The sequence below is a fragment of the Typopeltis vanoorti genome, chromosome 13 (assembly GCF_054136105.1).
Source record: "Typopeltis vanoorti isolate ZY-2024b chromosome 13, IOZ_Tvanoo_1.0, whole genome shotgun sequence".
In the NCBI taxonomy this organism is placed as follows: Eukaryota; Metazoa; Arthropoda; class Arachnida; order Uropygi; family Thelyphonidae; genus Typopeltis; species Typopeltis vanoorti.
Genome location: NC_143561.1, coordinates 122,490,400 through 122,504,142, shown reverse-complemented (window position 1 = coordinate 122,504,142; position 13,743 = coordinate 122,490,400). Strand labels below are relative to the sequence as shown.

General features: G+C 38.0%; 1 protein-coding gene across 1 annotated transcript in view; it reads right to left on the bottom strand.

Moving 5' to 3' along the window:
* The window catches only part of LOC150100509 (uncharacterized), a 1,094,033-nt gene that overhangs the window by 962,788 nt on the left and 117,502 nt on the right, over positions 1 to 13,743 (bottom strand). The window lies entirely within an intron of this gene.

Below are 13,743 nucleotides of genomic sequence, written 5' to 3'. Positions count from 1 at the left end.
TTAAATGCGATCCACTGGTCAACTGTCCAGCAAATCTTTCCTTTCATTCAGCGTATTAATATTATCGCATTGCAACTGATGGGAATTCTGCGTTTCTGTGGATTCGTTACAGACCTTTTTCTCTTCAGAAACTACACACAAACTGTCATTACAAACTCGTTTTGTATTATCACTGTCATCCGAGATATTTTTCGGTTTAAAGAAGGTACCAATGTACTTATCCATAATTGAAATGCCGTACTTACTCGCATATAACTCAGTCCTGATTTTACTTTTCGAAAAAAATAAATTAAAAAGTTTCGCATATACCTTGCAAATGAAAGTTGAAACACGTTCAGAGCAGGGCGATAGTAACTCGCTCCCGCAGTAAACAACACGCCCTCCCCCAGTAGCCACTATATTGCAGAGGCAAGAAACACAAGTACTTTTATTATGTCAGTGAATAAGGTATAAGCAGTCTGTGTAATATATTTCTCAACAAATAGTGCAATTAGAGACAACTGGGATAAAAACGACACTAATTAATAAATCACATGTCCCCTCATACAGAAAATATGCTGTATATATAGACTCAAGCAAAACCATATGTTGCACCAGCAAACAGTAACTAACTAAAAACTATTGTTATTAATTAGATTGTGTGAGTTCGCTCGGCAGCAATAAAATTCAACCAAAAGTGTTAAAATTCATAAACGTATTAAAACTTTTATATATATATATATATATATATATATAGCGAATGCTGTTATGGCAGTTTCGCATATTATTTGAATTCGGTTGAAGAGAGTTAGCATTTCAACTCAATTGTCAGTTTGCTTTTCGCGCGATTTCCGAAAAATATATAAATACTGGGGTTAACCCATGACACATTTTGTCTAAATATATAAATACTGGAGTTAACTTTGAACTTCATTGGTTGATGGACTGAGTCCTTGAACTCTTTATCCCTTCATCTGGATTTTAATTGTGGGTGATGAGATTGTGGGTAATTTACCCGTTCATTGTGAGCATTGAGGCTGTATCAGCTTTCTTTTGCGATGGAGGATTTCAGTTTTTTATGTTTGAAATGATCTGAGGGCTTGTAGTCCGCTGCCTGTCGAACTAGTTGATTTGGGTGATTATCCGTGATTGTGAAGAATTTCTCTGCAATGCTTGTCATGTATGTCTTAATATCCGGAAGATTGGCTTCTTGATGTAACTGGATGTTTCTGATGAACCATGGGGCATTAAATGCCATTCTTAGGCATTTATTCTGTATTATCTGAAGTCTGTTGATGTTGCTTTTAGTCGTGTGACCCCAGGTTGGAGAGGCATAAGTTAGTTGCAGTCTGATTACCGATTTGAAAAGGAGGATTTTGTGGCTTATGCTTAGGAAGCTGTTCCTGTTCAAAAGTAAATATAGCTGTGCTATAGTCTGACTTGCCTTAGTGGCAACACTATCCATATGTGACTTGAAGTTTAGACGTCTATCAAGATGTATTCCCAGATATTTGGTAGAATTGCGCCAAGGGATGATTTTACCAAACATTTGTATGCTTGTATTCGGTTCTGCTTTACGTCTGGTGAAAAGTACTGCAGAGCTTTTGTTTGGATTAATTGCGATACGCCACTTGGTGTACCAATCCTCCAATTCATTGACTGCTCTCTGCAGCTTGATTGTGGCCAGGTGTGGACGGAGGGATCTGGCTATAATGATTGTGTCGTCGGCATACAGCGCGGTGATAGCTGGAGACAGTTTGGGGAGATCTGCCATGTATATGGAGAAGAGTAGGGGAGATAGTAGACAGTAGCCTTGAGGTACTCCGGCCGTGATTCTCCTCTCTGTGGATCTGATACCGTTGAGTTTTATTTTAAATTTTATGTTGTGTAGATATGATTTGATAAGTAGCACTAGTGGCAATGGAATACCAACTTCGTGTAGTTTAAAAATTAGTCCATGATGCCACACTCTATCAAATGCCTGAGTGATGTCTAGAAAAACTGCACCAGTGTGTTGGTGCCATTCATACCCTTGGGTTATATGTTCGATAACTCTGTAAATTTGTAGCGTTGTGGAGTGATATTTCCTAAAGCCGAATTGTTCATCTTGAATTATATGGTTGATATCTGTTGCCTCTTGAAGCCGTGTGAGAATAGCACGTTCGGCTATCTTACTTATGCATGAAAGAAGGCTGATTGGTCTGTAATTTTCAGGAAACTGTATTTTTTCCAGGTTTGGGAATTAGGAAAACGTCGGCAATTTTCCATCGTTGTGGGAAATAATTTAGCCGGAGGATGGCATTAATGATGGCTACTAGATGCATAACCCCTTTGCGAGGAAGTAACTTGAGTACCTTGTTTGTTATTCCATCTGGACCCGGAGCCTTTTTGTTATTTAGTTTTTTTAAAATCTCGTATACTTCTGTTGGTGACACGGATTTGTTATTGGATTGGATTGAGGCATTTTGAGTTATTTTACGCACTTGGGTGTGAATTTTACTTATGAAATTTATATCTGTATTGATATAATTGGGGCTGCATTGTTTTTCTAAACTGTCAGCAAATGCTTCAGCTTTTTCCTCGTCGTTGTAGACAACATTAGATTCACCATGGATTGGAGGAAATGTAAAACGCTTTGAAAGAAGTGATTTCATCATTTTCCATAATGATTGATCCTCTGTGTTTAATTGGAGAATTTTGTTATTCCAGAGATGGTTACGGTGGTCCTTTAGGGCATATCGAACCTGGTTTGTTACTCTATTGACTGCTTGTTTATCCGCTGGGTCCATTGTTCTCTGATATTGTCTTCTTAATCTGTTTTTCTCTTGGATAAGACGTTTTATATCCTGTGGAAGTTTATTTGATGGTGTACATTTGGTTATATTTGTTACCTGTGTTATAGCTGTCAGCAGTTGTGTTTCAAGAGTCTTCACTGCTTTTTCTACATCTTCAGCAGATGTTATATGCGGTATTGGACCAAGGTTTTCCTGGTAGGCTGAGGGAAGTTGTTTCCAATTTATAAATGTGGTGGTGTTTTCTGTTAAATCTTGTATGGTGCCTAGTTGTAATATGATAGGGTTATGATCAGAACTTAAGTCGTTGATTGCTTGTATCTGATAGCTGTGCGCTATGTTTTTTTAATATAGCTATATCTAGTACATCAGGACGTCCGGTAGCTATAATGTGTGGGTTCAGTGGGTCCTATTACTGTTATATTGCTTGAAGTGGTGTAAGAGTTGAGTATTCTTCCATTAATATTTAAGTTTCTGCTGTTCCAGACTGCGTGTTTGGCATTAAGATCTCCGGCTATAATCACTGCTCTGCCTGTATTTGGTATCATCTCTAAGTCAGATTCAAGGAGTTTTATTTTATTTGGGGGGTTGTAGGCTGCATATATCGTAATGCTGCTTGTGTTTTACATATGTATTTCTATTCCTGTAGTTTCCATGTGTTCTGTTTGGGGTTCTGCTCTTGAATTATGTTTTATGTTTATTTTCACAAAGATGGCAGTGCCTCCACCTCTAGCAAAGCATCTGTCTGTACGGTAAGTGCTATAACCGTTGATTCTGATTTTGTCACTTGGACGAAGATGTGTTACATTTATGAGGATGATGTCTGCTTGAGTTTCTGCTGCAAACTCCTGCAGCTCCTGTAATTTGATAGATAAACCATTTGCATTCCATGAAACAATTTGTAATGATTTCGGTTTTCTTTTAGACTTATCCATTAAGAATTTCCATAAAGAGTGATTGTGTATGCCTTAAGATGATATCTTTGGCTTCTTGAGTTGGTCTGTTGGAGTTCAGCAAGCATTTCACCTAAGTGGCTTGTCATGTTCAGTAGGATAGGTTTGTTGGTTTGCTGTGACTGCTTTGGTTTTGGGTATTTTTGGAAGGTTGATCTTGTAACTTCAGCATACGATCTTCCATCCGTTGTGGAGACTATGGTTTGATGGGAAGACGCTTGTTCTTGAAGAGGTTTACTGGTTTTGAGTTGTAATTTTTGGTTTTGGGGAAATTCTATACAGCCCCTATAGTTTGCAGGGTGTGGTCCTCCGCAGTTTGCACACTTTGCTGGAAGTGTACGAGGTTTATGGCATTCATTTGATGCATTTTTGCCACCACATTTCACGCAACAAAATTCAGCCTTGCAGCATCGTTGGGCATGTCCAATCTTCTGGCATCTATGGCACTGGGTTGTAATTGATTTATGTTTCAATGCCTCAACTTTTATGACTAGATCACAGATGGTTTGGAGATTGTATATATATTAGGGGATAGGGTGTTTTATCAGCTCTCCGCATTCGGCTGACTTTAATTGGGCTAAATCCCTTAAGTTGGAGGTCTGCAGTGAGGTCTTCTATTTGTAATGTTTCAGTTACTCCCCTTAACATTACTTTTAAATTTTTTTCACTGTTGAGTGCAAAAGTGTGGTATGGTAAATTGTTGTTGTCTAGAAGTTTGGTCATATTTCTGTAATCTGATGATGTTTTAGGTTGTATGCGAATCCCTTCTTCTGTGTTTGTGGCTTTAATGAAGGTGATATCTGAAGATTTCAGTGTGGATGCAACGGACGTCCAGTGTTCCTTGGCCCTTAGGACGACTGGGGGTACCCTTTCTTTAATTACATTATCTGGTTCTATCTCCGCTGTTTTGAGTGTATCTGCAGTAGAGGAGATTTCCCTTTTCTTTTTGACTGTTTGGAATTCTGTGTTGGTTTCCAAAAACTGCGGAGTATTATCCAGAGATGCGGCATTCTCTATATTCGTGGAGTGACTTGATTCTGGTTCGGTCAACATACTTCCTTCATTAAAATCATCCATCTTATCTTCTGTGACTGGTGTAGGGGGGAATGTATCTAACAGCTTTACTTTCCCTGGCCAGTTGTCGCTCAATAGTTTTCCCAATCTTAGGAATTCTCTGTAAACTTCTTCGAATATGCTTTCATTGAGAGGTTTTGTCATGACTGATAGAAGGCAACAACTCTATTAGAATAAAGTTTGAGAAATGGGTCCTAGAGCCCAATGTGAATATCCCGTAGATCAAATCGATCTACCAGCATAGGTAGCAAATGCTTCACAAAATGAAGAATACTTACCTCTATATATAAATATCCCGTAGATCGAATCGATCTACCAGCATCGGTAGCAAATATTTTACAAAATAAATTTTTCTTCAGAAAATGAAGAACGCTTACCTCTATAAATATCATTCAAAACTATCGCACTGATCAAAACGCGAGCCGCCATTTGCATTTTTTACTGGAGTTAACTCATGACACATTTTGTTTAAATATTACTTGGCGCTTCTGAAGATATAATAGCGAGCCTTGGTTAAAGGAGGAAACCTTTCAACAATAAAAATCAATAAACAACAAGCAATTGGTTGAAATGTGGTCATGTGGACAACACATGTTCACTTCAAATCTGACAAAACAGAAAGGGAAGGCGGAAGCAATAAAACCACATTGTTTTTCACTTCACCCCTCTTTTATTACTCGTCATTTTGCCGCTACAAATTAAAATAGTGGCAGAATGTTCATTCCATGAACATTCTACCACTATTTTTTTAAGTATTCATTTTATTTTAATAATTTTACTTACTTATCATATCAGCTAACGCCTTTTTATTCCCGTATACGGGAATAGGCGAGGCCATTTAGCCCTATCTAACTTTTGGAGACTGAGTGGGCAGTTCAATCTCCACTGGTACCAATCGGAGATAGATGGCCCAAGGCTATCACTAATTAAGCGGTACACAGTGAAGAGAGACGGCTCAAATGTGCCGCCATCTCGTGGTCCCTAACCTTAACACAATATATTTAATGTCTGAAAATAATGTGGGTTCTACGGTCGATTTTCTTGAGTTTACGGGACGAAAAACCCGAGTTTCCGGGAGTAAAAACCCGCTTGCCCGTGCCAGAGATCGATTAACTCGGGAACCGGTCGAAAAAAGGCTTAGAAAAATTTCCTCTAGTCGGCGACTAGATTTGAACCACCAAACCCTTTCTTCGTGCGGTCAAGCGCTGTAGAGTGCAAACGCCACTTCTACTGAGCTACACAGGCTTACTTATTCAATTTTAATTTGTTTTGCTTGGATAATTAAAATATATAGATTTATTTGGTTAATTTAAGCCTGTGGACTACCTGTCCCACTGTTGCGGACCATAGGTTGAGAAACACTGCTATAGGGTTCTCTCACCTTATGTCACCCCTAATTCATAAGCATAAGTAGTATAGAAATACAAGAGATGACACAACATAAATAAAAATAAATGAATTTTAATTAGTAAAAGTATTTTGGAAAATTTTCCAGTGTTTTTTAACTTTTTCTTTTGGAGGAGGCTAGGGCCTCTTGGCAACCTCCCTGGGTGCTACACTGCCTATCATATAGTTAGTGGAGACTGACTAGAGCAGTGATGACGAACCCTTTAGGCTCGGCGTGTCAAAAATGCGGTGCCCCCGCCCCCCGAAAAAAAAGAAAAAAGAGAGAAACAATTCTTTACATATTCATTTATTTAAAGAAAATACAGCCAATCATGTGCGGTGCTATACATTATGTATATTGAAACGTCAAATAATTACAAATATGAAATACGAGTAAAACAAACTCAGACACGTGCAAAATAATAATAATAAAAAATCTGTGATTTACAATAGAGAAAACGAAATTCATACTTATAATTGGGCTTAAAATAGTGCACTAAAACTAACTTTTAATAGTAATTTTCAATCGAACTGGGGAAAAAAAGAACACATATTTTGATTTGATTTGATTAACATCAGTTAAAGACTTTTTGTCTTAATGGATAAGTCCGAAATTGCAGATAAGTACTTTGTGCACTTCAAGCCCAAGCAAACAGCACGAACTTCATGTGTCATCGGTTTCTTTTGTCCGTTTTAATGTTGTCTGACGCCGAGAATAAAGTGTCACAAAAGTATGCAGAGGGAAAAATTGTCAGTAAAGCCATTGCTAAATATTTTAAGGGTGATAAAATTGTCCGGTATTCGGTTCCAAGCATTCGAAATTTCTTGTTGGTAGAGGCACTTTTCATTCTGCAGGGCGATTTCTTTCCAGATCCTCAAGTTGAGACCTCAGGTGGATAAACATTTGAGTCCAGATGCTGGCCTGGAACTCTACTAACTGCGGGTCTAATTCTTCAATTTGTCGTCATTGGAAATCATTTAATTCCATAGTAGTGCATACTACTACATCCGGGTATTTTAATTGTCTGTTTTAAACTTCTAAATTGATTAAATCTTCCGGGAAATTGATCATTTATTGAGTTTAAAATGTGCTTTATATACAAGTGCTCCATTTCATTTTGCACACCCAAGCTGACCTCGAAATGTTATTTTAGTCGAGTAAAATACTTAAGTTTTAGTCACTGCATCTCGTTTGAAAAGTTGAAGTTTAGTTTCAAAGGCTTTTATGTGTCCAAACATAACGTCAATACTTTTGCCAAAACCTTGTAACTTTAAGTTCAATTCATTCATATGAACCGAGAGGTCTGTAAGAAACATTAGTGTGCTAACTGATGTACAATCACTGAGCTAGGAAACTGTTCCAAATTTTTATTCTCAACGTAACTTAATTTCTTCATAACACTTCACAAATCTTTCAAAGACTTTTCCTCTGCTCAATCTTCTTCTTCTGCAGCTTCTCCAACTTAAGTGGGGTCACTGTTGATCTCCTCCACACCTTCCTGTCTTGGGCTGTCACCACATCCACGTTCTTCATCCTCAAGTCCTCTTCTACCAGCTCCCACCATCTCTTCTTTGGCTGCCCACGCTTCCACTTTCCTTGCACATCCATCTGCATGACTCTTCTTCCCACATATTCGTCCTCCCTCCTCATCACATGACCAAACCATCTCAACCTTGCCTCCTGTATTTTCGCTCCTAAGTTCGTAACTTTCACTGTTCCCCTGACATAGTCATTTCTCAGATGATCCTTTCTGGTCACACCGCACATCCACTTAAGCATTCTCATCTCTGTTACTTCCATACTGCTGATGTTATTTTTCCTCAGGGCCACAGTTTCTATAGCATATGTCATAGCTGGCCTCACTACTGTCCTATAGATTTTGCATTTCAGATTGATCAGCACCCTCTTCTCGCATAACACTACAGCCATCTCCCTCCAGTTCCTCCAACTAGGTTGTATCCTGCATCCCACCCTTCTCAGCTCCTCCATCTTCTTCCACTGTTGAACCTAAGTATCTAAAGTCTCTCACCTTCCTGATGACATTTCCTTCCAGCTCCAGATCTGTCTCCTGTCTGCCGCCCACTGTGCAACACATATACTCTGTCTTATTTCTGCTCAGTCTCATACCTCTATCTTCGAGTACTTTTTTTCCATCTTTCCAGTTTAATTCCCGCTTCTTCTCTTGAATCTGCACACAGCAAGATGTCATCTGCATACAACATTGTCCAAAGTGCATCTTCTCTCACCTCCTCTGTTACCACCTCCATCACAATATTAAACAGAAACGGACTTAATGCTGACCGTTGATGCAAGCCAACTGTTACTTGAAAACTTTCTGTCTGTCCCAGACAGGTCCGAACATTTGTCTTCACATTTCTGTACATTTCCCGCAACAACCTGACATATTTCTCTGGCACCTTCTTCTCCCTCAGACACCTCCAGACTTCTTGCCTTTGCACTCTATGTTATGCTTTCTCCAAATCAATAAATGCTAGATGTAACTCCCTTTGTTTCTCTTGATAATTTTCCATCATCTGCTGAAACCCAAAGTTATGGCAGATGATGGAATAATAATTTTCCATCATCTGCCGTCTCCCTCTATTCCTCTGGTATATTTTCCTGTTGGCAAACTTTCATGAACAGGTCCCACAGCAGGTCAATTCCCTCTTTCCCCAGTGCCTTCCATGCCTCCACTGGAATTCTGTCGGGGCCCACCGATTTTCCATTCCTCATCCTCTTCATGGCCTCCGTCACTTCCACTCTACTGATGTTCTGCACCATTCCCCCAGAAGGCTGCCCATCTCCTCTGTGAGTCCTTGCATTTTCCTCATTCAAAAGTCCCTCAAAGTATATTTTCCATCTGTTTCTTATGTCCACATCCCTCCATAACCTCGTCCTTCAGCATCTTTGATCTGCCTCACATGTAAGATGTCCTTTGCTGCTTTATTTCTACATTTCGCTACTTTAAATTTTTCTCTGTCTTTCCTTTGTTTCTAACTGATCATACAGATCTTGATATGCCATGGCCTTCGCCTGTGCCACAACTCTCTTGGCTTCTTGCTTTCTCTCTCTGTATGCCTCTCTGTCCTCTTCCACTCTTGAATCATCCCACTTCTGCTTTACCTTCCTCTTAGCTGTCACTGCCACTTGCACATTATTTCCACCACCAACCCTCCTTCTGCTCTCTAATCTTTCCAGATGCCTCACCAAGCATCTCGATTGCACAACTCAGGATTACTTTTGAATTATGTTTCCACCAATCTTGTACACTTTCCAGTCCATCCGAAATCCTCTCTAGCACCCTCTCCCTAAAACGATTCCTCACACTCGCCTATTTTAAGCGAAACCACTTAATTTTCTTCATCCCATGACATCCAGAGGTTCTTATCTTCGATCTTATTTTAAAGTCTGTGCACAGCGTCGGTGTTGCTCTTTCCTCGGCTCAATCCCCTCACAATATTGCGCATCAGTGGACGGTGATTTAACTCAAACAAGGAGAACAATTGTTGTCGGGTGTTGGTTAATGATGGCGTGTCACCCAAAACGTCGTGGGGTGTCACCGTTGGCACGCGTGTCATAGGTTCACCATCACTGGACTAGAGGTAAGATGTGAGTTTGTATAGACTGCACAAATTTACAGATAAATTATCTTACTGTGATCTGCCACCCTCTGAAATTAAAAAGAAGTTAAAGATCTACCATAGTTACAATCCTAGACAATACAGTTTCCAAAATTCATAAACAACCTATCCCATTGCAACCCTGTTATCAAATGTACTGGTTCTCCTTGTTAAGGCAGCCAAGTATTGCTTGATTTTATTATCTTCCTTCATAGGCCAATATATGTATTTTATTAAAAGCACATCTGTAAAGTTTTTTCACTTGGTTAAAATTTACTACGACAATTAATGCATCTAAGCACAACATACTAATTCAATTCACGTGAAATCATTAGTCCCTGTGCACAAGCAGGTGAGTCATGAACACACTTCATATGCAAACTTTCTTTGCTTACGCTTGGATAAAGAATTAAACAAGAATATAATGTCTTGACATTTTTAATTTAAAAAGCATATCTGTTCTTAAAAATCCATATTTTATTCTGATATTTTAAAAATAAAATCTCAGAAGCTCTTCTTAGTTCAATGAAATTAATGTCTTGATATTGCTATCACTCTTTGATAGAAATACAGGAAAATCTATTATATACACTTTCATTATCAGCATTTTAACATACATATGGTTTCATTTTGGTACACAAGCACAGCTGTTTCCTATCCAAGGCTGTGAAAATTATGTGCATGCACCTTGTGTCGTACCTTCATCTGCTGCACTCAGTGTCCCCTTTTGTCTCACTTTCCTTTATTGGTCTATCTGGATAAGAATCTGAGTCACGTTCTGTGGAGGTTGAGTCTGAGAAAACTCTCACAACAAAGATCATGCCTCAAGCCTTTCAGCTGACAGACTGTGCCATAGATTCTTCTAAGCATCTGACTCTGACCATGTGAAGAGTTCTTAAAGTGAAAAGGCACACTGAAAACATCTTTTAATGCTACAGGGATGTCTCCAATCAGAAAATGAAAACTGCAAGTCAGGTTTCCATTGAAAGATGCATGAAAAAGTAGCCGTCAACTTTAGCATGCCAGCTAAAGTAGATACGATTAAGATGTGGTTACAATATGTTCATCTTGAAAATAAAGAACTAATTTAATAGTTGTTTATTATTATTATGATCATTATTCAGGCCTCCATGGAGTCAAAAGACTCATAATGAAAGGTCCTTCCTAGGAAACACAAAGCCTATCAGTATCACTCCTTGAACTCATTGACCGCTCTTGCTCTCACCACTCTACCAGGCAATGCATTCCACGGTTCAACCACCCTCCATGAAAAGAAACCACCCCTCACCCTCTTGCTCACAGCTTTCTTTTGCAACTTCCTGGGATGGCCCCTTGTCATCGCTCCATCCTGCTGTTCCACCAAGAGAAAGAACTCCCCAGTGACAACCCTGTAACTATCTCTCAACAGTTTAAAAGTCTCAATCAAATCACCTCTCCTTCTATTTACCAAACTCTGCAGTCCACATTCCCTCAGGCAATCCTCATAACAGTATCCAGAGAGTTCATCGAAAACTCAATTAATCTAAAGACAATTCATCGAGAAGGCAATTAATCGAATGACAATTTGTCGAAAATGCAATTCATAGAAAAAACAATTCCCCAAAAAATGCTAACTTTTCGAAAATGTTATGATAAAAGTGATCTATTTAGAACAAATACTGAACCATGCAGAGTGAGAAAGCAATGCTACTTTAATAGGGAATAATTATAGAACAATATGGTTTCTTATTGTCTTTCTTGTCCAATAACTATTTCATGTCTGTTCATCGGACTGATTTGCCTGTTTCCGGGAGGAAAAACCCAGCCTACGCAGGCTCCATTATTTTCATTATTGTTAAAAGTAGCAATATGTCATTCCTTTTACAGCACTCTTTCCTCCATTTCTGACCTTTTTCAACAGCCTCCAGAATATTTTGCCACCTTCCTGATATTTATTTTCTATCTTCTTACCAAAGTCTTCACGTGACTTTTGTTTAGCTCGTTTTACACAGTTTTTAGCTTTCTTAAATTTGTTTCTTCATTCAGACACCCTGAATACAGGTGACTAACCCGACATCTTACAGTGAATTTATTCCCTTCAAATCCTGGAGACCAAATATGAGAACAATAATCTAAGTGTGGTCTGATCAGGGTCTTATAAAATGGAACGATAACTCTTTTATTTCTGCATGTCAGCATCCTTCTCAGTATTGCAGCAATCCTCTAGGTTACCTTCACCACCTTTGCAATATGTTCCCTGAATTTCAGTTTTCTATCAATCATCAACCCCAGATCTCTTGTCTCCTCTGCTTCCTCCAGTACAGCTCCTCCAATCGAGAATGCAGTCTCCCATTGATGTATCCCAAAATTCAAGACTTTACATTTTGCTGCATTAAACAGGTACCTCCATTCAATCGCCGCCCATCGGTCTAGTTTATTCAAATCCTCTTGCAGGACTGCTGCATCTGCGCTATTACTAATAACCCTTCCCAGCTTCACATCATCTGCAAACAACAATATATCCGCCTGCAATCCATTGACAATGTCATTGATATAAAGGTTAAACAATACAGGTCCCAGTACTGAGCCCTGTGGGACTGGACTTGTAACCTTCTGCATCCTTGATACCGCCCCACTATACACAACTCTCTCTGATACATATCAAACAGCCAATCCTGAATCCAGGTGACTAACCCGACATTTAAATCCATATGTTGCAACTTAAATATCAGCTTATTATGCGGGCACTGTCGGTGCCAGGTTATTTTGCACTTGTAAACTAGGCAAAGTTTACAAGTGCATCCCTTATTTCATAAACTAAAATGTTTCTAATTGACAATAAACAAAATAAAATTGTCTTTCAGGTTAAATTAATAGGGCTGTTTTTATTTTATTTTTTAATTAATTTGAAAATTCTCTGTTATAATTCATTTACAAAAAAAAAGTTATAGAATACCGAAATTTAATATTTTAAAATGTTAACATTTTAAAATATTTATCTTAACTGAATTCTAAATAGCGTGATGTGTGAGGGATAAGGGAAAAGAATCGATACCTAAATCATATATCACTATTTAATTTTGATATTTTAGTAAAGTATGAATAAAGCATAGCTTGAAGTTTTGCGCCCTAGACGGTTGCCTAGTTTGCCTAAATGGTAATGCCGGCCCTGCATGTGGCACCCTGTCAAATGCTTTGCAAATTAAAAAAAAAAAAAAAAAAAGGCAGTATATGCCCAGGGCCGCATTTATACTTTTTGAGACTAGGAGCAACATTATAATGAGGCCCCAAAAGAACAAGTCCATTTCAGTTAATTCATACGCTTTTTTTCAGTTTATTGAAAATAAAAGTCGACATTTCTCTAATAACTCAGTTTAATAAACTAAAAATAACACAACATTGGTATACATATATATTGGTATACATTATATATATATCAGTTCAAATTTAAATTTAAAAAAAATGGTAACTAATTTTTTTTTTTTTTCTGGTTTTGGTTTTAGTAAATATATCTAAAATGATATCATAACGAATCGAGTCTATTACATCTGATTCAATGCATAATAACGACAGGTCACTTGTTTTATTTTGGTGCAAGTTGCTGCTTACATTTTTTCTTAGTTTCAACACTGAAAATGAGCGTTCAGCACTTGCATTTGAAATAGGCATCCTCAAAAAATATTTTTAGAATTGTTTCTACGTTCAGAAAAGTAGCCTTAACCCACTGTTTATAAATTTGTACATATTTTAATTGAAAATTTTTCTTCCTTTATCGTTATTAAAAATTGCTTAACTTCACCAATAAATTTTTCTGAATCAATATCAGCCCCATAAGATTGTAAAATTTTGTTAATACTAATCTTGTACTTGTCTTGAGCTATATCTTTTTTCAAAAAAATGGCAAACATATCTGTCTAAATAGCATTTTGCTTTTTTTCATTCATTTCCAAAATTAGCTT